Genomic DNA, 16,163 nt, shown 5'->3' with positions numbered 1-16,163 from the left:
TTAACGCGACTTGCACTGCAATTGGCGTAAGTGATTTTGCTGGAGGGGAAACCGAGGCGAAGAGCGGACTGGGAGAAGTCTCTGTAGCGGTCTTCCACTCCCCGCTTGCCTAGAGTGCGGATGTGGCGTTCTTTACTCAGCTTGCCTGGGAAAGAGTGAGCATCTCTGCAGTTTAGGACCTAGCAAATGGAACGATTAAGCTTGGAGATAGGAAGTTTTGGTTCAGCTATATACTGAGCAAGATAGCTAGCTTGCAGCACCACGAGGTCGGCCGACGTCCGCACAACGACGCCGCTCCGCCACGCTGTATTTGGTGATATTGTGCCCTCTCCGGCCACTGATTAATTTGTTGGATCACGTCGGCAGTTTCCACGAGGGTTTCATGGGCCGTGTATTGTAGAATTCTTCTCGCACTTCACATTATGCATGGGTCAGTCGATAGGAATTACTTTTGAGTTATCGCGCTTTACTCCATGCAAACGCAATTTATTACCACTGCCTGTTAGGAGAGTCATGTAATATGATGATTGAAGGTCGTGAGTTAAAAATAAATCTGTGCTAATCGACTGCATCTGTTTTCAATCAAGTAGTTGAAATCCTAAGTCACTTTCGTAATTAATTTTATGTTCAACATTTACATCTGGTGTTCAATAGCTGACTATAACATCAATGTGTACCCCTTTTAATTAAAAGGTATCAATTCTGAATCAATTAATGTCAACACTGCCACCGCAGTTCAATCAGGAGTCACATGCCCTTATTACTTTCTTGTGTTATCAGACATTGCGGCAGTTTTGCACTCTCTGTTGATCTGTTAGTCAATTACCTGGGGTGAACACACACCAAAACCAGATAAGTGACGGGTGGCGTGTTGCAAATTCATATTGTGATCAAAGACTGGAATAAAAAACATTGGAAGGCAATGATGTTGGACGCAGGGTTCTGGAGCGTAGTCGACATTATAACTCATCCCAAACAAGTTCCATTGGCTTCTCCAGTACATTTCAGGAATATTATTGTCCACAAACCATTGTCTCAGATATGCTGCTGTATGACAAGAGTGCTTTGTCATGCTGACACAGACAGTCCTCGTCTCCAAACTGTTCCTCTTCTGTACAAAGTAAACAATGCTGTAAAATATGTTGTTATCCTTCCGTATTAAGCGTTTTCTTAAGGTAAATAAGGGGATGTTAACCCAACCACGAGAAACACTCTCGCACAGTAACACTACCTCCTATATACGAGTATTTCGCTGTTGTCACTACACATGACGGCTGCTAACGTTCTCCATAAATTCGCCAGATCCAAACCCTCGCCGCAGAGAACCAGACCCACCATTCCAAACCATTCGCTCAGCGGCGAAGCTCTTTGCGGCACCTGAAGCGTCGCTAAGCACCGACTACGGAAATGTGTGACTCATGCGGAGCTGCTCGACCACTGTACCCCATTTTGTTTTCCTTACAGACGGGCACTGTGCTAGCTTGACTGCTGGTAGCACTTTGCAGCACAGTGTCTCCTTCAGCTGGTTCGAGGCGATTTTTTATAACCATCCTTCGTAATCCTTGAAGGTTCTTCTTCGTCACTACATAAGGTCTATCTGCTCTTGGCTTAACTCTGGTTGTTTTTCCGCGTTTCCATTTCACAATCACATCACCAACAGTCGACGTGGGCAGCTTTAGGAGCGTTGAAATGCCCTAGTTGGATTTGCTACTCAGGTGACATTCAGCGAGCCGGCCGGAGTGGCCGTGAGGTTCTAGGCGCTACAATCTGGAACCGAGCGACCGCTACGGTCGCAGGTTCGAATCCTGCCTCGGGCATGGATGTGTGTGATGTCCTTAGGTTAGTGAGGTTTAATTAGTTCTAAGGTTTAGGCGACTGATGACCTCAGAAGTTAAGTCGCATAGTGCTCAGAGCCACTTGAACCATTTGAACATTCAGTGACTAGTACACTTTCGAAGTCACCGAGCTATCCTGACGTCCCATTCTGCTGTTGGTGCTTTTGTATTGAGAACACAATACTCCCTGTCTCTTCTTATGCTGGCTGGTCAGTGCCGCATTGTATTATGGCGTCCGGATATTTTTTAGTGTACTTCAGGAGACGCGCCGTCAGAGAAGCTTGAGCACTACAACATGCGCCGATCTAAACGCATTCATTATGGAAGTTTCAAGCGAGTCGCTTAACCATGAAATGATGTAAAACTATTAAGAAAATCTATGTGAGGAGGTTTTAATTTCGTTCCATGGACTCGTTCATTTATTAGGTACACATTGGCTCCGCAGCTCATCAGACAGATTAGGATTCAGCACAATACGTAACAGAGATCAGATGTATACATTTTACCCGTATCGTATGCTGCTTTCAGTAAGCTTCGTTTCAATTTCATTTCTGGAACGGTGCTATGACGAACGACGACGATTTCGTACTACAACTCTGAGTAAATCATTGTGAACTCTTTTACGCTTTTTCATCTACTGCGTCCTCTCTTTATTCGTCTGTACTGTGGATCTCTATCGCGTTCGCCGTAATTAACGTTCTCAGACATGGCTAACTCGGATATTTTCTTGTTCAATCACTGTGCATTCATTTCATTACCAAATTACTATTTCGTTAGTCAGTAGTTACTGAATCGGGACTCAAAAGATGGAGACTAGTATCGGTTATTCGAAGCTCCGATGTTCGGAAAACAAATTACTTAACAGCGGAGGAGCATTTTGTAGTTCGACACGAGGAGTTGGTTCTCAATGATCCGGCGGTACATATGTTGTTATTGTCAAGCATGTAAATGCCGAATGATCTGCTGCACTTTGTCGGTCTGTCTACTATTGCAACTCTAACGCATAGTCAAATGTATCAACTGTCATTCACACATCGCTGATCCTAGAACCAGTGCTGAATTTACATACATTTATGTCCCCGATTGGTACACATATTTTCATGTAACGAATAGCGCTTAAACAGCTCTCCAGCTGCTCCTAAGGATCAGACCTTTGGCAGATGAACTGACATGTCGTCCCTCTCTCATCCTATTGTCGGTAAGTGTTGGCTGGAAAGATAGTACATGTTCAGGTGTTCGGAGTGTAATGTAAGAAGATATTGCGAAAGTGGTGTACCTCCAACATACAAACTATTTCTAATTCAGCTTCTAGCAAGGTACATAGTTCTTGGAGGAAGTTTTCTCTATTCCTCTTAACAACTATAGCAACGAAATTTTGGTGCTGTGTCCTTCCACACATTTGCTACTGAAGTGCTCGTCGGTGACTTGTTCCACAATGAGGTGACAAAAGTCAGGGGATACCTCCTAATACTGTATCGGACCTCCTTTTGCTCAGCGTAATTCAGCAACTCCATGTGGCATGGACTCAACGATTCGTTGGAAGTCCCCTACAGGAGTATTTGGCCATGCTGCCTCTATAGCCGTCCACACTTGTGAAAGACTTTCCGGTGCAGGACTTTGCGCTCGAACTGAGCTCTCGATTATGTCCAATAAATGTTCGATAGGATTTATGTCGGCCATCTGAGTGCCCATATCATTCGCTCGAATTGTCAAGAATGTTCCACAAACCAATCGCTAACATTTGTATACTGCTGACACGGCGCATTGCCATCCATAAAAATTCCGTCTTTAAATGGCTGAAAACGGTCTCTACGTAGCCGAACATAACGATTTCCAGTGAATGACGGGTTCAGTTGGGCCAGAGGATCCAACCGCATATCACTATCCCGTGACATTTGTTACCCCAGGGTACAGAGCGAACACGAAGAAAACACTCCCTACTGCAGTATGGTTGCAGAAATCTACTTATTTCTTCCAGTATCAAAGCCAGTTGTTCGTTTTATTTTACGTTTCCTTGTTGTCAAATGTCTCGTGACGATTCCCTGAACAGCCTCAGTTTAAGGATAAGTAAGCGTCGCACACGAAGGAAGTATAGCTCAAGACGTTTTTACGTTTCCTGAATTCAGGAAACTAAAAGTCTACGAATCGGAGAGACAGTGTATGAAATTGTAGAACAGTTCAATTGTGGCGATGTTCAGAGTCATGTATTTGTTTCTAAGCGCAGCCTTCGTGATGTCTTAATTGCACCGTGATGCCTAATGAACCGTATTCATCAGAATATGGAAATCTGAAAACACTTCAAGAATGAAGACCTTCACTGTGGCACACGTTGGGGCGAGACAGCGCAGAAACACTGGCATCTTCAAATCAAACAAGTGTTAATGATTTTTCATGACATACTGAGAGCATAAGTAATACTCTAATAACTGAATTTAACGATCTAGCTATGAATCATATCTGTAAACGATTGCTGTACTAGATACATAACTACATGTATTATCCTCTCTTTCTTTCATTTTGAACCATTTTAACACTTCTCCGTATTGATGTATGAGGTAATTCTTCTGTAATACTTCTAGGTATGTAGGTAACCAATGTTTATCTAGTGTATTGAGAGGTAAATACTGTCGAATTAATGAACTAAGAACGGAATATGAATAAAAGTCTTTTGTTAAATGAACACAACTATTTACCTTACAAATCAATACTGTAAATTAAACAAAATGTAGCTGTATTTGTCACGTTTAGGTTATATTTCGACTTCTAGATAGTAGTCTACTTTAGTAGCCTATATTTCCCGTATTAATATTATGGTCTGAAACCAGATTACAAGACACACTGGCGTATTTTGTCGGGGTCTTAACTTGTTACTTCAGAAATTTTCTTCCGTTATCGATTCGAGCTACACTCTCTTCAGCTTTGCTGATTATTTTAGAATACAAACGATGGCTCACAGTGATTCTTATAACAGTAAGCAATCAGTTACATTTCTCTGTAGCAATACCGATTATGGTATCAACAGAGAAACTTAAACGAACAGCGGGCGCCAAGCTCTTTTTAATTACGCTATCCAAACTCGCTTCAGCCAAACGGAGCTAACTGCAATAAGTACAGAGTCATAGCATGACGTGTCGGAACACAAATACAAGCAATTGAGACTGTCATCTGTAGACAGACCTGATACGCATCGGTAAGGGTCATTTTATTCCAACAGCCATGATTGGCACATGAAGTTACGGTCACGATGTTAGAAGCATCTGACCTAATCAAAATCGAAAATTTTTGTTTCAGTTGAAGGTCCTACTTACTGTCAGTGCACAGTGGTTATTAGTTGCCCAGTTAACAGCTCGGCAGGACACCTATTGATCAGCCTCAGTCCATTAGCAAGGGCGGGATCAGCCTCCAGGGGGAATAGGCGTAACTGATGGAAACCCATCCCGTTGCCCAAGGGCAGTATCCGTTGCAACCCAGTTAACGTCAACTAACAGCGGTAGTAGCCGGCGTGTCTTGGGCGCAGTGCAAGGAACAAAAGGGAGATGAAGCACCAATTCAAAAAAGAAAACAGATAAGGATGTACATCATTGTGGCCATGAATTAATAGTTGGGAAGGTGTAGACGTCCGATTACTAGTTTTAGTTACATAACGGAGTACCTATTCTATATATACAACTGTTTATTAAACCTGCAGTACCCTAAAAATTATAATCAAGAACGAGTAATATTTGGTATGCACATGACCTACCGAGATACGAGAAAACACCTGAAAGTGAAGAACAATGAAACAACATTACGCAACCAAAATTAGTAGTCCACGAAGTTCCAAACACTGCGATATAAATATACCTCGTGGCATCCAGTCAAACAAGTTTGCACTGATTCCATCCCCTTCGAATGATCCTGTGTCTCTTTCTGCACATTGTCCGTATTTTCCAGTCGTAATAAACACTACAGTTGGCATACTTATTCTGCCCCAACATCCACGAGCTGAAAAATATTACTTCGAGTAATAACGGGAGACACTCATATTGCAAGGAACAAGCTGTCCTAATCTTATGGACCTATTTCCTTCGCTGGAATGCATCGTTCTACAAGTCCCATCTGTCTCCTATGCTTTTGGACGGGCGTCATCTATACGGATAGAAACCAACCTTAACCTCTTTAAAGTACAGCGGCAAAGATATTTTCTTTCACGTCATTCAGTCAGTGCAAAGTGTGATGCTAATACAGCATCATTAACGTTTATCTTACGTGATCACATCATCATTCACGCATAAGTCGAATAAAATCTGCACTCACATGTCTTCTCCGCAAACCCTACACGACACTGTCATATATCACACGATGATATTTAACTTTTAATTTTGGTTGGCGTTTTCCCGTCATTTAAGAGTCCAGTGTGCGTATGTCACTTATTCCATCATGAGATTATTCATTGGGAAATATCAGAGGCTACAATTCCATCATCTGCTATTACTATTCCCAGGTACTTGAATTTTATAATTCTTTGTAATTTTGTTCCGCCGAATCTGTTGTCTACACTGAGCAGGCAGATACTAGTGTAATCAAAGTGGGACAGCATAAATTCAGTTTCTGTCCATGTATTTCCAAGCAGACACACACTAAAAAACAGCCTCCCCGCTGATCTTCCAAGTTCTCTTCAGCTTGTGTCTCCCGTTATGATGTAACACCGCGTCATTACCATTCAAAAAAATACTGGGCAGGGCTTCCAGATTTTGCCTGACTCCTTCCGTGTTGTGCGCCAACTTTCTATATCAACACCACCAGATTGTGCAGATGAATCCATCCACATATCTGGGTATTATTTTACATAACCGCAATGATCGTCACCTATAAAAACATAATAATATTAACTACTTAACTTTATGTTCAAATAACTTACGGGTTTGCTGCCGGGTGACGACCCGGCAGCAAACCCGTAAGTTATTTGAACATTCAATTCGCCGGGAAAAGTTAAGGTCTCTCATTACTTAACTTTAAATTAGCGAGTATTTTCTTTTTTAATTTTTCTTTTTGCTTTCGGGACGTGCCCATACAGCAATCTCAGCACTGAAAATGTTACACACGGCTGGTTTTGACAGTTCATAGTATACGTAACTTTTACTCGTACCATGTTAGGAAGTTACATAGGCTTAATAAAGTAGAGATTATGACATACAACAAATTTTATATGCACAGCATACCGAAACGAGTAAAAAAGACGAAAATGTAACACAGGATACACCAGTACAATAAAAATTGTACTGGTAACGCAATAATAAATGACATATCGCCGCTGGTGCACATTTGGGATATTCTAGATTCAATCCATATTGATGAGTATGTGTCTAACAGTAAAATGTTCTTTTACGTGTAAGTACTGTTTCAAAAGCTGTGGATAGAGAATTGAATATTTGTGCAGGTCTAAAAATACCGTCTACAGAGAACATGAGAACAGTATAAAAGAACCAGATTGTGTATTACAGCCGACCGTATAGATAGACCTGTATTCAGACACAAACATTAGGAGGCACATAGTGACACACATTTATAGGCGGAGCGTTCCACACCATGCTGGGAATGTAGTCAGTTAATTGTGGTTTAGAGTTCCCCTGATATTCTTATTACCAAGAGCATTACATTAGCAGCACAAGGGGCTATACTGGGATATTGGCACTGTTGAGAAACTCGTACAGGATGTTACACGTTGCTATATCGTTAGTTTCTCTCCGCAAACAGATAGAGGGGTGACGCTTAGGTTGAGCCGATGGAGATATCTGATAATCTTCCAATGATTAAATATCAGCCGTGCTATAACTGTCGTAAAACTCTTCGATGTTTGTATCTTAACATACCATGGTACTCCTGAAAAATTTAATGAATCTGTGCGTAGTGGCTGCCTTTGATTTCAGATGTCCTGGACCATTCCTCTTGCTAGTCCGATGACAACCGCTCGCGGAGTATGGGTAGCATATCTGTGAAGAGGAAGTGTATCGTGTCTGGCGTCTCCATGTAGAGATGCTTGTATTCCTAGGACATCTACTTGTTCATTTCATCCATACCATCATGATGCTGCGATAATTCCTCTTCCTCCAAAACAATACGTCGATAATTGCTGCTACTGTGCGGTTGGTACAACTAGTATGATGGTTAGCAAATCACTCATAGGGCTGATATACTATCAGAGATAATGATTATTGTGTCTCCTGTGGTCGTCTGTGTGAATAGCAAAGCTTCCAAATTGGCAGTGAGCTCGCCTGTCATAATAGGGAGTGTGCATCTGGCTTTTATAGGTTTTGGTATTTGCTTTGGGTTACCCAATAGGCACTACCAGCGTCGTCACTATACAGTATACTTGGAATTCCATTTCTGTTGCGTTCGAGCGGTCTAAGGCGCTGCAGTCATGGACTGTGCGGCTGGTCCCGGCGGAGGTTCGAGTCCTCCCTCGGGCATGGGTGTGTGTGTTTGTCCTTAGAGTAATTTAGGTTAAGTAGTGTGTAAGCTTAGGGACTGATGACGTTAGCAGTTAAGTCCCATAAGATTTCACACACATTTTTTTCTGTTACGTTAATTAAGTCCTGGTTTTCAAATGTTGAACTGGTCCTGGCATCAACCTGCAGAGTCGACGTTTCGTATGGCCTATTATATTCGTAGTGAGGTAGAACATTTTTCCACTCCTTGTGCCTTCTTCTTCATGTATTCAACCGCGACGGGTGCAACTTGCTTATTTACCAATGTCTTCTACACACACAAAAGAATGTTAATTCTTGGATTTTTTCGTCAAGGAGCCCATATTTGTCGAAAGAGAGCCGCAGGAGGAATTTCTTGCAGAGGAATATTCGACGTAGGTTTAAAGGTTGTTCATTCGCTCCAACCAGTAACGCGTTGGTTGGGGTTGACATGAACGCCCCAGTAATAGTACTGCATAGTCTTTGGAGCGTGCCCGTGCTGTCTGACTCTGATCCACAGCACAGGTGTCCGTAATCAAAGAGTGCCCTTAGTAGGGATGGCAGAAAGTCATCGCTGTCCGCCGATCAGAACCCCGCCACACTCCATTCGACACCTTGATGAAAGTACATGCTTTTTCACATTTAATAATGATATCTCGGAAATTGTGAGCCCATTTTAGTTTGTCATCGATAATCATCCCAAAGCGCTGTGCTGTTTTCTCAACTGGTAAATTACATCCTCCCCTCAGTTGTATTGTTTGGGGAAGTGAAATCCTGCGGCGAGTAAAGACCATTAGAGCAGACTTGCTCTCAGAGATTTCGAAGCCGCTAAGTGAACACATCACTCATGAGACATGTTGAGAACTGGGGTAACCCTGACACACACACACACACACACACACACACACACACACACACACACACACACAGAGAGAGAGAGAGAGAGAGAGAGAGAGAGAGAGAGAGATTACCCTGAACGCCTTAATGGAAACTTACAAGCCCAACGAGATTTGAATGGCGGGTCGCGACGTGATTTAACAATTTAAAGCTCGCTGATGATAGTACGTAGCTCGACAAGCGTGAAAGCGATAAGCGAGATTTTGATTTATTGCATCGATAACTTACGATCGAAAGGATAACAGTTATCATGGCACGAGGACTTAGAAACTAAACGCACGTATCTTAAATACGCCGCCTGGAATGTGTTTACTGGAGGCACATGCAACTTGGTCCAAATCACGACTGGTGTTGCGCGCTGCTGTGAGTTTCTGACGTCGGCTGGCACTAGTATCGCTGTCACCGACTGCTGCCGCAAGTCCTCAGTCTGGCCTCAGATTGAAGAAATTGTGAGTGTTACATTAGTACGTCTACAAGGACATTTCGTATGAGGGAGGCCTGAATTAAGAACAAACGGAAAAGATTATCTCACTGTATGACAGATCTATGGAGCACGTATAGTGTTTTACCTGTATGTAACAAGCTACGTGTGACAGAGGGTTACAAACGCATGTCTCACCGAGCCATTCTGAAGTCCTTTTAACACATTTCATTTGTACCAATGTTGCAAAAATATTAAGATAGGGAGTAGAAATTGACAGCTAACTATAGAATAGATTGGAGACATTCCTACAAAGAATTAACAATAAAAGAATTAACTACCTCTGAATTCATCTCGCATGTATGTTTCTGTGTGCATCTTAGTCGTAAGGATCAAGAAATATAATTTAAAACTTGTTCGCCTGCCTCAGTGATTTGAGGGTTACGTCACTGTCTATTAATGCGTGGGATATTTTTCGGAGTACCCCGATCACGGGTGTGGGCTGTAAACGTGCTTCTACTACACGCGCCATTCAGAATCACAGAAAAATATCAACAGGAATGGTCATATAGGTACGTGTCGTTAAAATTATATGATACAAGTACTTAGATCAAAAATATGAGCTAATAAATATAAATAAGACGCCGTCGAATTTTCGTCAATCTCTCACTGGACTGGTCCGAATATAAACGGACATGTGAACTGTGCCTGTAATACGAACGTGGGAAAATAGATCTGCGACAATGCACCAGATAAGGGAAATATGTAGGGGTTATCCAACTGATGTGAATATCAAAAAGTTGAAGTTACTTTTTCCACATTTACAAACCGATATAATTTAAGGCTATACTGCATTAAGGTTATCTAATTGACAAGAATGCGCTGCGGCCGCACATTTTGCATACAATTTATGAAAAAACGTAATCCCGTAGCTGGAAGTCTGTAAATATATGGTCCACGTTCTCTGGAAACTATTTTAAAATGCAAAACACCCGTACAGAGAAGTCGCATTTCGTGCTTCATCGTTCTCGTTAAGTGAGCTGCTACTGATTACACGTCATACCTCCAGAATATAGTGACTCAAGCCCGTTCTGCTTTGCTATTTAATCCAAGAAGTATCCGATTACGCCGAGCTCTTGAACACACACGAAAAGCGGCAACGTGAAATATACCATAGGTCGGTTAGTTACAGCACTATTGCAGGACCCACGGAGGATTAGCGTACGTAATAAATTTAAAATGCAAAGTACTCGATGTCCCAGTTGGCCGGCGCATGCATTCATGTGGGGGCGGTCTCAGGGAGTCAGCAGCGGACACCGCCGCGATAAAACGACCTGTATTTTTATGCACCTCTGAGCCGCCGGTACACGCGCTGCCCCACCCCCCCTTCCCCTTCCACCCCAATATGAAACGCATGACACCCACACTTGGTATAAATAAAGAACAGAGCAGTTCCAGGTTCATATCGCTTGTTTTTAGTCACTGAAGTGCTTGCTTGCTGTTTTGTTTCTTTTCACGATGCATTTTCGAGCAATTACTTATAATCTTTAAGCACACCGTAAAACGACTATTTATTTATTTCTGGAAAGTGAATAATACTCTGACCATGAAATAATATTTACAACTGTGAACAACTTCCACCTGTGCCATTTAGGTTGAATGTATTGAGCTGTTTAACAAAAATGAGAATAGTCTAAGGAAAAAGTTGTGAGCATTTCGGTAGGACGATTGCAAATCATAAGGTAAAATGAATTCCCGACATACTGTCTATTGGAGCAGTGACGAATACACTAAACCAAATAAAAATTTGTAAATTTGTGGTAAGATCTTATGGGACGAAACTGCTTAGGTCATCGGTCCCTAAGCTTACACACTACTTAAACTAACTTACACTATGGACAACACACACACCCATGCCCGAGGGAGGACTCGAACCGCCGACGGGGTGACCCGCGCGGACCGTGACAAGACGCCCTAGACCACGCGACCACTCCGCGCGGCTACACTACACAACTAATACATTTTTCAGTGTATAGTCACAATTTTTATTTTTATTTTGCCTACTTGCTACCGGTTTCGGTACACGGTATCATCCTCATGTTGTACTATGATCAAAAAACTCCAGTACATAGTTTGAACTACAGTGGAAGAGAAATGTACAAAAAATTTTGCCTATGACGCAAAACGTATAGTATACAGAATAATTAAAAAAAACTTCCTGTTTTTAATATAAAATGCTACTCTTATTACTTCATTAATTGTAAGATTCATTGGGGAGACTGGTGTTTTAAAGAGATATAATGCGTACGTCAACAGTCAATGTAAACTTGCCTAAAAAGATTTGCTATTTTACTTTTAATGTTGTATTACAGTGGGTATTATTTTATTACATAATTTCTTATTTTTATACTTCATGCTTTTTATTTTTTAGATACCTTCGCATTATGGCTCTGTTTATGGGGTAATAAACGAAACTCTGCACATAGGAGCAGTCTTATCACTGTTGGACGCAATTTATATGTATCTGAGCTCAGAATTGACCTTTATTTTTAGTATTTGACACACTTATAAAGTGAGCACGACGATTGCGTGTCAGGGGTAAGTGTCTACCTATACACTTTAAAGTTGCACTATATATCATACTTCTTTTATCACAGAGAAAATATTTTCTAAATTTCTCTTGTATTTTTGTCCGAGGTACTAGAATTTTTTGATTGTAAGATGGCTTGAGGATGGTACTCTGTACCGAAACCGGCAGCCAATAGGCAAAATAAAATTAGAAAGTGCAATAACAGACTAAACATGTATTATTTCATAAGGTAAAAGGTAAAGCTTCATTAATCAGAACATTGTTCTGAACACCACAGTACTAGACGTGGTCCTGCTCTGTATGGTGTGCCGTTGTCTTCCACTGTCCTTTAACTGACTCACCCAAAAAATTATGGGCGGAACCATAGCAACCCATGGTGTAAGACAAAATGCTATTGCTGACTGGCTACCGATTCCCGTCAGACAAAAAAGCAAACAAAATTCGTGAAAAAATCATTTTATGAGCTAGACACAACGAACTGTATCTGTATAAATAAAAATCTGTCTGACAGTTCAGCTTTCACATATTTTCATAACAACAAAAAATTCAGAATTCAATATAGATTTTCTGCGAATAAGAATATAACTGAAAGCGCTATTTCATTGCATTATCGATGGCGATCATATCTTTGGTGACTTGCAAAGACTGACTTCGTGTTAGTTCGTGGTAGTTGGGTGTGCTGCAAACATTTAACTGAATTTATTTAATATTTTATTTCTTAGGTAAAAATGCCATCAGTGATTCATCGAAATATTAGTCTGTGTACGCGTAACGCAGGCCAACTAAATGACAGACAAACGTAAGCCAAATCAATTGGAGATATAGAGATATTATAAAATAAACACTTTCCGTTAAACCGGATGCGAGAAAGAACATACTACGCTGTGCTGTGAAACCGTGCGGTTTCGTTTTCCGTTTCGAAGTCATTTTTAACAGAAAACAGGAAAGTTGTGTTTGTGGCTAACTTTATAATCCTGCCTGTTCGTAGATTAAAACGACCAAAAATACTGTCACTAAAGCTGCTATCCTCATAGATCCAGCAGCTGGAAAGGTTCCTCTCATTCCCCGTGTACAAATTATTCCAACCGATTTACTCATTCGTTCTGACTTCTATTCCCAACCAAGGTTCCTTTTGCAATAACAATAAATAATGTCAGACAGAGGGAGGGGAGGACATGGACAGAGAATAGGGGAGGAAATAGAATGAAGAAGGGAGGAAATGGATAGAGTGTGTGGGATAACAGATGTACAGGGAGCCGGAGGAAGTTGATGGACAGTGATAGCGGGTAGGAAGAGGAGACGCACAAGAGGAGGGGGAGGAGGAGAAGGATAGAGAGAGTCGGAGAGGAGGCGATTAGGATATATATCCAATTTCCATCATATTTAGCAACTATAAAGCATTCCCGGGTTCGCTAGTAGAGAGATGAAAATGTATCTAGAGGAGAATCAAAGTAAAGAAACTTCTCATCTCACCCTGATGGATGTGATCAAACGCGATAGTAAGAGCGCACGACCTGCGTATCGAAACAGTTGTTGCTGCTTGAACGTGCTTGTGTTCAAGACCATACTCGAAAGGAAGTTAAGACCACTTACACATTCCTCCTGATTTACGTAGCAAGTCTACAATGTTTTGCATCGATAATTACCCTAATTATGCATCGTTTTCTGCAACAGCGTACTCGGCAAAGAAGGTCAAAACGGAGTACCTTAACTTTCCGTTCATGTAAATTAACTTTGCAAATTAAGGTTATTCATATCTCTTATATACATGATACTATCTCAGCACAAAAAAAATCATCCTTAGGTGCAAAATACCCAGTTTTGTCCCACACGTGGGGTAAAATGGGGTACCCGTGTAAGCGAAACGAAAAAACTTGAAACTAAGAACAAAGTTCTATTCTAGTCCGAAAAATTATATGAAAAATATACTACCAATGGATACCATAAATCAATTTTAGGTACAGAAAGAGGTTTTTGACGAACTTCAAATTTTCAAAATATTACATTAATACAGGCAAAGTTCTCAATACCTGGTCCTAGCAAAAAACAAACGACTCGTTATTAAGAACACAAATAGCAGGAACAGTAGCTGCCTTCTTCCTCAGCACTGGAACATTTTTCACCAGCCCAGCAGCGACAAGCTAGACAATTGATCCATCCCTCCTTCGATAATGAGTCTGAATATAGCCTGCGTTTGGGTCTTCTTTGCCTGATGAAGTCGAAGAATCTTGTTTTTTGTCAACATTTTTGAACTGGTCTAGTCTTTCCAACCGCCTCTGTCTGATTCTTCGTCCTCCTTAAGGCTTTGCCCTTTTAGTTCTTTCCCATAAAAACTTTTCGTTTCGAGTTTTTTCTTCTGTCCTTTTCCTGCTTTTTCTTCACCTTCCAAATTACTTTTTTTCTTTAAGAAGCGGAGCAAAACCAGGCCAGGCCGATTGTCCAAGTTTGCCCGGTTTTGCCCCATCCGGCGTACCCAGTTATACCCGACAGTACAAAACTGAAAAAATATGAAGTTGGAAAGTTAGTAATCACATTATATTCATCACACGAACATTCATATACAACGAAAAACTTGCTTAATGGAATCAGTTACCTACTTCTAATCACGTAATGTCCCTCCCCAAAACATTACTCCGAGAAGGATAAACTTCGGAGAAAATTTCAGCAAAACATTAAAAAAGTCTAGAAGCAAAAGGAAGAGGTGTCTGCTAATGATGACTACGAGTAAACACAACTCCCCAAAATGGCGGCTCCTGGTAGTTCCGTACTTTATCAGACGGATGTCAGCGTCAATCACCGATACCTGGACTCGATTGGTTTGATTCGCATACCTGGTTTTGACCAACATAAAAGAGGAGAGACACTCAGAGCACCTTTTCATTTGCATCCTGAGTGTTACCTCCCGTTATTGTCTCCGCCTGACCTAGGACGCTTTGGGAGCCGTGCTCAGTTTTGTAGTAATATGTCCTTATTCTCAAGAAAGTAGAATTTGACTTTTTTCCTAAATCTGACTGCTGGCACGACGGGCGATGTAGCAGTGATTCCGTGGAGTATAATACTAGTATTCTCCAATTAAGTCCGTCTTACGTGTTTGTTCAGTTTATCTGATGCACACAACATGGTTGTGATACTATTTTTGAAGAATAGACTGTTATAAATGGGAACTGCTGCTACGACGCTGCGGTTTATGAATGAAGCCGGAAGTCGGTGGCAGCTTGACAAGTCGAGCCACGTTACAGCGTGTAACAAGCAAATGTTAACACTCTTGGAACAATGATTGGGTGATGAAATACTATCGTGAAGAGACAAAAGAATTGAAAATATTCCTCAGTAATCCAGATGGTGAGTTTGCATAAATGTAATGCTCTAATGATTTGTTGATGAAGCCCACGGCTAAAGATTAACAACTAAATAGGACTGTCAAGCGCCCCCTTGAAGACTAATGACTTTTCTACGTAATGTACACTACACGGCTTAAATATTAAGCATGAAATTTGTGGTCACTGTCGTCGAGATTTCTACGGCACGAATAATAAGCTTTTAGCTGAAACTTTCTAGCATATTAAAACTGTGAACTAGACCAAGACTCGAACGCGGGAGCTTTGCCTTTGCCACGTGAGCTACCCAAGCACGGCTCACGACGCGTCCTCACAGCTTTACTTCCGGCAAAACCTCGTCTCCTACCTTCCAAACTTCACGAAAGTTCTCTTGCAAAACTTGAGGGACTAGTACTCCTGGAAGAAAGGATATTGCCGAAACATGGCTTAGCTGCAGTCTGGAGGTTGTTTCCGGAATCAAATTTCCACTCAGCAGCGAAGTGTGCGCTGGTATGAAACTTAGTGGCAGATTAAAACTGTGTGCAGACCGAGACTCGAACTCGGGACCTTTGCCTCGGAGAAGTTCCTTGACAAAGCGTCGTTCTGCGGCAACACTTATATTCCCTACTCGTTATCTTCGGGTATAGACTGACGGGT

This window comes from Schistocerca cancellata, chromosome 1 (genome assembly GCF_023864275.1).
Source record: "Schistocerca cancellata isolate TAMUIC-IGC-003103 chromosome 1, iqSchCanc2.1, whole genome shotgun sequence".
In the NCBI taxonomy this organism is placed as follows: domain Eukaryota; kingdom Metazoa; phylum Arthropoda; class Insecta; order Orthoptera; family Acrididae; genus Schistocerca; species Schistocerca cancellata.
The sequence above is the reverse complement of the archived record's forward strand: the minus strand, read 5'-3'. Positions refer to the sequence as shown.